Genomic DNA, 11,259 nt, shown 5'->3' with positions numbered 1-11,259 from the left:
CAGCTTCTTATCTGGAGGGTCTTTCCTTTACCTCTCCTGGTTGGGGCAGGTTCCATTTATGTGGGACAAGACGGAAGCTGCTTCATCCTGTGCTCTGCTGTGCCACTGTCCCGGCTCAGGCCATTTTCCAGGCTTCTGACACTGGTCTCCAATTTCAACAAGCCCTGGATCTTTTTCTGCCCCTGTGTGCAAAGTGATTACAGGCTGCTTGTGTCTTGGTTATTGGTAATAAAGGAAAAGTTACAAGGTTTTCCTCTTGTGGAGAGGAACTATTGTCCATTTCAGACGGGACGACCGCAGGGGACTGTGTCAGTGACCCGAGATGGGCTAGACAAGCTGTCAGTACATTCGCCTCCCGAGACCCTGATTCCCCAGGTGTGTTTTCTGTGGGTGAATGTTGTGGTTTCCTGGACTTGCCATAAGCAGTGTCAAGTGCATCAGTCACATCTTGGCTTCTTGTGCCCCGCAGGAGTGTCACACGACTGCTGCCCCATGTGTGTGAGAGGTATCCCCTGGGAGAGCATGGATTCTGAGGTCCCAGGTAAGTGGGGTTCTGCTCGGTTCCCTAGAGCTCGAGTTCTCTGCAGGCTGTGAGGCCAGAGGTGGTTGGGTGCTGAGGGGTGGGGAGCGAGGGCACAGATGAAGGCTGCTTCGCTTTGCTCCCGTCTTTGCTTCCTCAGCAGGCGGGGACGGGTTTGGACCCTCTTCTGCCTTCAGGGGCTGCTGCCGAGAAGGTGCTCCCTGAGCTTGATTTGGGCTCTGAGAGTCCTTGAGAAAGACCCTGTGATGTTGAGAGGAAAACTGTGTGTTGGAATGGACAGAGGGTCTGCGTTTCCGATTCAAGCCTGGATTCATACCCAGTGGCTGGCTGAGTGGTCTTCTGTGAGCCTCAGTGGAACAGATAGCCAATGTTGCTACCCTCCAGCCCAGTCTGTCTGTTTGTTTTATTTATTTATTTATTTATTTATTTATTTATTTATTTATTGAGACAGAGTCTGGCTCAGTCGCCCAGACTGGAGTGCAGTGGCGTGATCTCGGCTCACTGCAACCTCCACCTCCCGGGTTCAAGTGATTCTCCTCCCTCAGCCTCCTGAGCATTTGGGATTACAGGTGCCTGCCATGATGCCTGGCTCGTTTTTTGTATTTTTAGTAGAGATGGGGTTTCACTGTGTTGATCAGGCTGGTCTCGAACTCCTGACCTCTGGTGATCCACCCGCCTCAGCCTCCCAAAGTGCTGGGATTACAGGTGTGAGCCACTGTGCCTGACCAATTTTTATTTTTATTTTTATTTTCTTTTGAGACAGAGTGTCTCTGCGTTGCCCAGGCTGGAGTGCAGTGGCGCAATCTTGGCTCACTGCAACCTCTGCTTTCTGGGTTCAAGTGGTTCTCCTGCCTCAGCCTCCCGAGTAGCTGGGATTACAGGTGCCCGCCACCACGCCTGGCTAATTTTTTTTTGTATTTTTAGTAGAGTTGGGGTTTCACCGTATTGGACAGGCTGGTCTGGAACTCCTGACCTCAGATGAGCCACTGCGCCCGGCCAGCCCAGTCTTTGAGAAGAACCCCAGGATTCTCAATATTTCTGCCCATGTTTACCTTCCTTTCAGCTTCTGGCAGGGAGTGGTAAGTGATCTCGGGGAATCAGAAGTCGCACCTGTAATCTTAGGCTGTAAGTCTGCTCGTTGCAATGTCAGCGGTTCTGTTCTAGGTAAGACCATTGCCCAGAATGCTGGCATTGGCCTCCTTTCTGGGCTTGCCCTCTGCCCTTTCTGACCCTGCATTCGAAAGTGATCATGGGCTGCCCGTGCCCTGGTCATTGGTGGTGCAGGGAGAGGAACTGCCGGGAGCACTTCCCCGTGTTTGGAGGGTGCGCTCCTGTCTCTCCCAACCCCTGGAGCTTTCCCACACCTCCTCCCTCCCACCACCTCTTCGATGCCTCCTGGTGCCTGGCATCGTCTACTGAGTTGTGTTGCTCTTCTCCCTGGCCCAGGGCAGGTTAGTGTGAGACGTGAGGGAAGGGTGTGAGGTGAAGGGTTTGGCCTCAAGGAGCAGAAGGGCTGGGTGCGGAGCTGAGACAGGGCAGCCCTGCTCCTTCCTCCCGGAAGCTTTCTCTGCCTCCACACCTCTCCTTCCGCGTCCTTATCCAACCCCCTCTGCACCAAGCTGACCCCACAGAAATTGTTGCCTGACTTGTCTCCTGGCCCTCTTTGCTGTGGTCTTAAGGGTAGTGTCTGAATTTTGTTCCCTACTTTGTTCTGTCTGCCAGATGGTCAGTATTCCGACAGCGTGGGACAAAGGATAAACTGCAGCCTGAGCAACCCCGCCTCTATAAGAACTAAAAATTGGCCATGCGTGGCGGTGCCTGCCCCTGTAGTCCCAAGTACTCAGGAGGTTGAGGCAGGAGGCTCTCTTGAGCCCAGGAGGTCAAGGCGGCAGTGAGCCATAGGCGTGCCACTGCACTCAGCCTGGGCAACAGGGTGAGACCCTGTCTCAAGAAAGAACAACAAGAAAGGGAGAGTCCCTCCATTGTTAGGAGATGGGTTCATTGCATTTTGTGGTGTTGGAGAAAAATACTGAGTCAGCACCTACATGGGATTGGTGGGAGCAGATTTCCCCTTCAGAGGATTCTGAGGTGACTCAGTTCTGTTGGCCTTGACCTTATATGGCCACTGGGGAGGATTTTCGCCCCAGCTTGTGGGGAAAGGAATCAAGGACCAGAGACAGGCAGGGGAGAATATCACTGAGGGATTTATGGCAGCAGCCTCCACACGGCTTCCCCACAACCTCCTCGGTGCTCACCAGACGCTGCTGGAGAAATAGCACAGTCAGTCCCAAGAACATCACGGTCCCAGCATCCTCTTGAACTTCGTAACAGTTGGCCTGACAGATGAAGCGGTTGTCATCCCTGCCTTAGAAGTTCTCCAGCCCCCTTTCTTAGAGATGAGCTGCTGTTTCGTTCCGGCTATTCAGGTGAAAACAGTTTAGTCAGCATTTTCGCAACACTGTGTAGAGAGGCTTGGTGAGAGGTGTTGGGACGCAGGAGAGTGGCAGACCGCAGGGCCCAAGGTAAGGTTTCGGGTCCATCTCTGGAACTTTGGCTTTTTGCACCCTATAAAGTCACGTTCCCTTATTTCTGGTGCTTTAGTGGTGATGTAGGGAGAGGTGAGGATGAGAAGAGGGGCCGCATCCCATGGATTCCCAGATCCAGACTCCTCTTCCCTGGGAAACCTGGATTGCAGCTGGCCCTCCTGTGCCTTCAGGGGCTGTGGAGGAGGAGGCCCCTGCAGGGACCTGCCCGGGGCGAGTGCTGGGGCTTTTTCCTGCAGTGCATCAGCAGCAAGTCATAATGGAAAATGGCTGGATTAAGGGCCGTCTGTATCTGGCCGTTAGTTCTTCCTCTGCCACCACCTGGCTCTGACCATTTTCTTTCCAGTTGTAATCAATGGTTTAGATTTATCCTAGCGACATTGTAGGGGTCCACAGCCAAATGACTGAGGAAAAATGATGCAGATTGAGTCTGGAGGAATCCCTGTGCCGGCTTCCTCATGCTCTCTCCCTCCCTCAGAAATACATGGAACCCACTCTCCCCTCAGCAGTGAAAATGCTTTCGGCCTGTGTGCAGTGTTTCTGCCCAGGGAAGCCCAGTAGGGACTCCATGCCCGGGGTTTTTACTGGGAGCTGGTTATGTAGACACCATCGGCCTAGCATGCACCAGAATTCCAGACTTCCAGGAGGAAAACAGGCGCCTGTACCACGTTATTTGCGTAGAGAGACTGTGTCCAGTGAACAGCTCTGATCAGTAAACTGTTGACTGGGAACATCTCTAGAGCCAAGTTCCCAGATACCAGCAAAGGGCCATCTGACCTGTTTTGAATCTCAATTTCCTGATACAGAAAACAAAGGTAGGGCAGAATTGATTTTTACGGATGTGACCTCATGATCCTGCTCTCTAGTCCCCAGATTTTTCCAGGGCTTTTGTCAGAGGTGTCTCCCCTTTGATTCCCTTTGGTGGTTAGGTTTTATGGGATTTTGCAGGACAGATGGCAGCTGCAGGAGTCTTGTACTGTCCCTAACTTGGGTCATCCCACAGGCCCTGGTGCCATCCTCCTACTCTTCCTGACTCTCCTTGTGTCCTTTTCTGCTCCTGCATCCGAAAGTGATCATGGGCTGCCTGTGCCTAGGTCATTGATAGTGCAGGGAGAGGAACACCGGAAGAAGTTGTCCCCGTGTTTGGAGGGTCCGCCCTATCCCATCCGAACCCTAAAGCTTTCACACACTCCTGTTTTTCTCCTGCCAGCCCTTGAGGAGTCTGGTGCTTTCTTGGCTGCCACATGAGAGTCAGTGCTGGGGGACATCATGCTTAGGTCTTTCTCAGCTTGACCTCTCTTTGCAGAAACCAGGCTCTGTGTATTGAGGGGTGGATCTGGGTTGTAGAGCATCAGTCCGGTTCATGGGAAGGGAATGTGATGTATAGTGAGTTGTGGTGCATCGTGGTGGATAGCACAGTTTTGAATGAGTGCAATATTGGCATGTACAGTGATATCCACAGAATTTCCATGAAGTAACTTCCTGAAGGTGGTTTCTATAGCACTTGAATAGGAGGGGAGGTGAGGAGCACATGTACCAGGGAAGAGGGGACAACATGAGGGAGACTTTGAGGTTGGGGTGAGCAGGGCTGACCGTGTGTATGTGTGTAACTTGGGGACAGGATAGGGTAACATCTTTACATCTTTACATGTCATTGGCCTGGAATAGGGGGTCCTGAAGGGTTTGTCATAAGAAAGAGAAAGTGTTCATTGCTGCAAGGGCAGCATAGCTGTGTTCTGAGAGGCAAAACACTTCCCTCACTTCCCACCCAAGAGTTTCGCCTGCTTTCTTGCCCCTCTGAGGTGTGCATTGGTGTCCCTCACTAGCCACCGTTCCAGCTCTTAATTCCTCTGCCTTTTGTGCTGGCCTTCAGGGCTCCCCTGAGGGTGACTGGTTCTCAGGTTGGCTGGAGGAATGGGTGGAGTTGTAAGATCAGGAATAAAGCTAGAGAGGGAGGACCAAGTGGAAGTCACTGATGCAGCCGCCTTCTAGCCTACCCCACCCTAATTGAGAGGTCGCTTTTTCCTGTTGAACATGTTGGATAGTGGGATGTGTTATAAGAAGTGATGTGTGTGGCTTCTTGTCATTGCAGGATTGTCAGCTGACCTCTGTCCTGTGGGCCCAGTGGCCCCAGGTGACATTTCTTCAAGAAGAGGCTGAACTGTGGTGCTTGTAAGGTATGAATCTTGGGTGCTTCTCTAGAGAATGCACTGGTGTTCAGGCTGCAAGGACGAAGGCTTTGAGGTCACTAGAGGGGAGGCAGAGGCTGCTTCCCATTGCTTGCTCCTCCACTGAGGCCCACAGGGACATGTGACACCCTCTTTTCCTCCTCTGCCACTCCACTGTGTGAAGCACGGTGGGGTTACAGAGCTCCCCTTGGGCTCTGAGTCATCCTAGTGTGGATTGGCCTAGTTTGTTGAAGTGGGAGGAGTACTGCATTTTGGAGGCAGGCAATTAACTAGTGGTTTTCTCGATTTGGCAATCTTTGTTATCAAGTGATTTATGGATTTTTTTTTTTTTTTTTTTTTTGAGACAGGGTCTCACTGTCACCCAGCCTGGAGTGCAGTGGTGCAGTGATGGCTCACTGCAGCCTCGACCTGGGCTCAAGTGATCCTCCACCTCAGCTTCCCGAGTCGCTGGGACCACAGGTACATGCTGCTGCACCCAGCTAATTTTTAAAATTTTTCTGTAGAGGCGGAGTCTCACCATGTTGCTCGGGCTTGTTTTGAATTCCTGGGCTCAAGCAATCCTTCCACCTTTTCTTCCCAAAGTGCTGGGATTATGGATAGTAAGCCCATGCCTGGCCGATGTATGGATAGTAGTATCACACAATCCTAACTTCCTAAGCCAGTGAATTCTCAACGTTTCACCCAGAGTTGATCTTCCCTCTCATTATCTTATGAGGGAAGCATTGGAGTAGTGGTTCTCAAACTGTGGTCCCAGAACCAGGCACCATTCCTATTACTTGGGAACTTGTAAGAAGTGCAAGTGCTTAGCCCTGTCCCGACCTACTACATCAGAAGTTTTGGGGCTGGAGCCAGCAATCTGGCTTAACATGCTCTCCAGGTGATTCTTACTCATGCTCAAGTTTGAGAAATGAAAGCATGTTAGAAATCTTTGAGAATCAGAAGCAGCTGCTGCAATTCTAGGCTGCGAATCTGGTCACTGACTTGTTTCCAGGTCTCTTAGTTTGGGTTCTTCCTAAGCTGCTGGCAATGCCTCCCCTCTCAGCTCACTCACTGCCCTGTTTTGCCCCCTGTATTCGAAAGTGATCGTGGGCTGCCTGTGCCCTGGTCATTGATAGTGCAGGGAGAGGAATCAATGAAAGCACTTCCCCGTGTTTGGAGGGTCCACTCCTGTCCCTTCCAAACTCTGGAGCTTTCGTACATGTCTTTATTCTCATCAGTGATGTTACCTCCTGGTTCCTGGTTGTCGTGCCAGACCCCTGTTTCCTCATTAGGGATGGCACCAGGTTCAACAGGCCGGAGAAGAGACCTGGAGCCAGTGAAGGAAACAGGGTTTATTTGGGGGAACTTCGAGGGCAGTTGGCAGTCTAGTGGTGGTGGGCTGGATGGGTGCACCTCATCTGCTTGTAAAAAGCATGCAGATTATATAGCACCTTCTCCCAGTAACCTCCACATGGCAACCTTCGTTTCCTAAGAAGCCATTGTTATGTCCATCTACCATACACTGGTGCTGTATGGTTCATTGAGTGCCCCTTGTGCCCAGCATGGTGGAGGGTACTCAGAGGCTAAAGGAAAGGACGGTGAAGCAGAGACCTGCCTCACTGAGTTTATGTCTCTGAGCTGGTTTTGGAGCCACAATAGTGGTTACCCCTTCCTAGAGCTACACGCAGAAGCTCTCTCTGCCTCCCCATCACACTCCTTCCCACGTGTCAGCACTGGTCACACTGTCTGGGGATTCTTGGTTTGCTTCTCATGCCCCCTCTGCTGTGAGCTTCCTCAGGGCAGTGCCTCTGTCTTGTTTCACGTCATGCCTGGTAACTGACATGTTGCACCTGGACACAAAGTAAATGAGAAGACACATTGTTGTAAGGTGACAAGGCTTATCCCATTGAGCAGTGCTGGGGTTAAAAATGTCCTAGAGCAAGCCAGCTGTTACAGTCCACCTTCAGTCCTGGCCGTGAGCAGCGTCCGTGGTCCACCAGGGGTGGATTTTCCCTCTGGCCTTAGATTACAGTGGCAAGGACTGGAGTAGTAATTGAGGGAGACAATGTGCGGTATAGTCAGATGTGTGAACACAGCTCTTACACACTAGATGGTGGGCGTGGGGCTCTCCCACCCCACCTGTTCGTTACCCATCCCAGGTCTGTGCTGATCACTGCCAGACATAGCCTGCTCCAAAAGCCTTCTGGCCTCGGCATCCTTTTGTTTTTAATTTTTATTTTTAAGACAGAGTCTCGCTCTGTTGCCCAGGCTGGAGTGCAGTGGTGCAAACACAGCTCACTGCAACCTCTGCCTCCCGGGTTCAGTGATTCTTGCGCTTCAGTCTCCCGAGTAGCTGGGATTAAAGATGTACACCACCATGCCCAGCTAATTTTTGTATTTTTAGTAGAGATAGGGTTTCACTATGTTGGCCAGGCTGGTCTCATGTGATCCACTTGCCTCAGCCTCCCAAAGTGTTGAGATTACAGGCGGGAGCCACCACACCCAACCCTAATAAAATTGTTAAAATTTTTATTGTCTATGTTTGAAGTTTACAACATGATGTTATAGAATAATGGGACGGATATAGATAGCACGGTGGTTACTGTGGTGAAGCCGATGAACATATCTGTCATCTCACATAGTCACCGTTTTTAGTGTGTGTGAGGAGCAGCTGAAATCTACTTAACAGAAATCTCTTATGTTGTGCATGAGCCATCTAAACTTACTCATCCTGTGTATCTGCTACTTGGTGTCCTTTGACCTACATCTCCTTATTTCCTCCAGCTCCTGCCCATGGTAATCGCCATTTTATTCTCTATCTGTGTATGCTTGACCTTTTTTTAATTTTTTTTTTTTAACATTGCACACATAAGTGAGATATGCACTGTTTGTCTGTGTCTAGTTTATTTCGTTTAACATAGTATCCTCCAGGTCCATCCATGTTGTGGCAAATGACAGGATCTTTCTCTCTCTCTCTCTCTCTTTTTTTTTTTTTTTTGAGACCGGGTCTCCCTCTGTTACCTGGGCTTAAGTGACCCTCCCACCTCATCCCCCTGGGTAGATGGGACTGCAGGTACATGCCACCATGCCTGGTTAATTTTTGTATTTTTTTTACAGATGGGGTTTCACGATGTTGCCCAGGCTGGTCTCCAACTCCTGGGCTCAAACCATCCTTCTGCCTTGGCCTCCAAAAGTGCTGGGATTATAGGCATGGGCCACCATGCCTAGCCCAGGGTCGTCGTCGTCACCTTCTTTTTTTTTTTTTTTTTCTGAACTGGAGTTTTGCTCTTGTAGCCCAGGCTGGAGTGCAGTGGCACAATCTCAGCTCACTGCAACCTCTGCCTCCCAGGTTCAAGTGATTCTCCTGCCTCAGCCTCCTGAGTAGCTGGGATTACAGGTATGTGCCACCACGCCCGGCTAATTTTTTGTATTTTTAGTAGAGATAGGGTTTCACCATGTTGGTCAGTCTGGTCTTGAACTCCTGACCTCAGGTGATCCACCCACTTCGGCCTCCCAAAGTACTGGGATTACAGGTGTGAGCCACCGTGCCCGGCCAAGGGTCTTCTTTTTATGGGTGAATGTTTTGTTTTTTTTTTTTGTGTGTGTGTGTGTGTGTGTGTGTGTGTGTGTATGCCACATTTTCTTTTTCCATTCATCTGTTGATGGTGACTTAGATTGTTTCTGTAACTTGGTGATTGGTAGTAATGCCGCAGTGAATATTGGAGTGCAGATGTCTTTGTGAGGTGTGATTTGATCTCTGTTGAGTATGTGTCCAGAAAAGGGATAGCTGGGTCTATTTAATGTATACTGATAAGCAGCACACAGCGGGCACATCAGTTAGCATAGATGCCATTTCTCTCACAGTCTGCCGACCCCTTCCTAGAGTTACGTTTTTCTTGTTCCTGAGACAATAATGTGGCTGTAAGTACTAATAGAGACAGTGGCATTTGTGGGATGCTTATGATCTGCCAGCCCCTGTGTTAAGTGTTCTCTGTGTCTGTTTCAGGTGGGTCCGCTATGTGCAGAGGCTCCATGGGATGTGTCGTCTTCATAGCAGCAGGGCGCTGGACCATGGGTCCCTAAGGTGAGATTTTTAGACTGTTGTCTGGAATATGTTTTTTTGCATCCTACAGAGTCATATGCTATTCCTGGGGCTTGGATGATGTAGGGGAAACAAGGTAAAAGTGGTATCCCGTGGTTCCCCGTTCTGTCCTGCTGTGAGGCTGTCTCTCACATGCCTTCAGTGGCTGTTGCAGAGGAAGGGCCTCCAGAAATCTGGATGGGTAAAGTGAGTTCCCTGGGGGAACCTTCCTCCCTGCTTGAGCGCTGGTGTGTCCGCAGTATGCTGTGATCTGGATTAGCAGTGAGTTTTTCATTCGGGGTGTGCGTGTATGATGTTAGGACCACATGCTCCTGACCTTTTCCAACCCAAAAGCATTTCCATTTTTTAAATGCTGAAAGTGTCTTGACTCCTTTTGGGGTCTTAGAAGTACACACAGTGGCCGTGGCTAGGCCTCTGCTCAGCTCAGCTGCTCTCCCTGTCTCAGGCCATTCCTCAGGCCCTTGACACCAGCCTCCCTCCCTTGCTGGCTCTCTTCTGTCCTTCCCTGTTCTTGTATCCAAAAATGACCATGGGTTGCCTGTGCCCCGATCATTCATAGTGCAGGGGTAGGAGTGCTAAGAGACGTTTTCCCTGCGTTGGCCCAGCCTTCCCTTTCAAACCCTGGAGCTTTCCCATGCTGCAGCCTTTTTCCTGCCAGCCCTTCAGAGCTTGGGCCTTTGTAGGCCCGTGTGATATGATGACTAGACCCACCCGCTGACTTCTGAGGGTTCATTTTGTCTTTTCATGTTAGGGATCCTCCTGCCAGAAACCAGTCTGCATTTCTCTTTGGGCCCCACGCTGGCATGAATTCAGATAGCAGTGAAGGGCACACGTGAGAATTGTGAATCACGGGCTTTGCTTCATGAAATGTGAAATCCGTATTGTTTCTCAAGGCGCTATCAGTAATGTCGAATAAATGGAGAAAGTTGTAGGTGGGACTAGGAAAGCTGTATTCCTGTGGATCACTCTAGCTGGTCATTTGCCCCGATTGTGAACTGTTTGAAAGATGAAAGAACTAAGATGTTTGTCCTTTTGTGTCCTTTCTGTTGGGATTTTTAATTTGGTGTGCCTGAATGAGGAGCTTTGCCCTGCTTGAATGGGACCCCTCTCCGTGGTGTCAGCTTGGGGAGGAGGAGATGGCCCTGGAGACTAAATACTTGTATGCTTTCTTACCCTCTTAGGTCTCAGCCTTAGATTCAAGGACAGTCCAAGGAAGTCCTAAGACCATGGAGTTGGTGACCTGGGATCTGGGTTTGCTGATATTTCTTACCATGGTGAGTTGATGCCAAGAGCTGGAACCCACAGCCAGAGGCCCGACTGGTCTGTGCTTATGCAGATGGGAACTTTGAATCACTGGTCTCACTTGTTCTCTGTTGCAGAATCTCTTGGTGGTGTTTATGGACACCAGAGGGGCAGAGAATAGAGAGTGAGGCCACCACATGAAGCGTCACCAGAGCTGCTCCCTGCTGCCTGCTCAGAGCACCCCGGATCCACTGTTCAATCTGCACAAGATTCGGGGTCCAGACATGGGAGACTTCAGCTGCCTCGGAGGACGGTGGACAGGGAAGGCCAGCCCTGCATCCCTCTGGCCATGCCTGGAATGACTTTATTCTTGAATTTGTAGCTGTCGTTCACTTTTTACCCACCCATTCAATAAACCTTACAGAATTGCTCCATCTGCCTCTTAAATCAGTGACAACCCGTGAGCCTGCAAGACTGGCTTTGGAGAAGGTGGGCCATAGGCCAGATCTGATTTTCACTCTTTGAGCCTTTCCTATTCTTAATGCATATATTCTGGAGACTTGACTCAGAGGTTATTGTTCGAGGTGTACATTTGGAACTAGGAAGTGAACAAGTGCTGGTAGTTGGTTCACATTTAGGCATTTAGGACCCATGAAAATTGAG

General features: G+C 50.3%; 1 long non-coding RNA gene and 4 other non-coding genes across 5 annotated transcripts; all 5 read left to right on the top strand.

Moving 5' to 3' along the window:
- Positions 1–1,770: 1,770 nt before the first annotated feature.
- On the top strand, positions 1,771–1,904 carry LOC116270867. The gene has a single exon (XR_004179172.1). It is a non-coding gene; the product is annotated as a small nucleolar RNA SNORA71 (small nucleolar RNA).
- A 1,165-nt stretch (positions 1,905–3,069) lies between these two features.
- LOC103888022 lies at positions 3,070–11,026 on the top strand. The gene is made up of 4 exons (XR_652351.4): positions 3,070–5,261; positions 9,259–9,336; positions 10,536–10,628; positions 10,734–11,026. It is a non-coding gene; the product is annotated as an uncharacterized LOC103888022 (long non-coding RNA).
- LOC116270869 lies at positions 4,140–4,273 on the top strand. The gene has a single exon (XR_004179174.1). It is a non-coding gene; the product is annotated as a small nucleolar RNA SNORA71 (small nucleolar RNA).
- LOC116270865 lies at positions 6,339–6,472 on the top strand. The gene has a single exon (XR_004179170.1). It is a non-coding gene; the product is annotated as a small nucleolar RNA SNORA71 (small nucleolar RNA).
- Positions 9,864–9,991, top strand: LOC116270871. Its single transcript, XR_004179176.1, has one exon. It is a non-coding gene; the product is annotated as a small nucleolar RNA SNORA71 (small nucleolar RNA).
- Positions 11,027–11,259: the final 233 nt, after the last annotated feature.

The sequence above is a fragment of the Papio anubis genome, chromosome 16, assembly GCF_008728515.1.
Source record: "Papio anubis isolate 15944 chromosome 16, Panubis1.0, whole genome shotgun sequence".
In the NCBI taxonomy this organism is placed as follows: Eukaryota; Metazoa; Chordata; class Mammalia; order Primates; family Cercopithecidae; genus Papio; species Papio anubis.
Note: the sequence above shows the minus strand (reverse complement) of the source record. Positions and strands in the feature narration are given on the sequence as shown.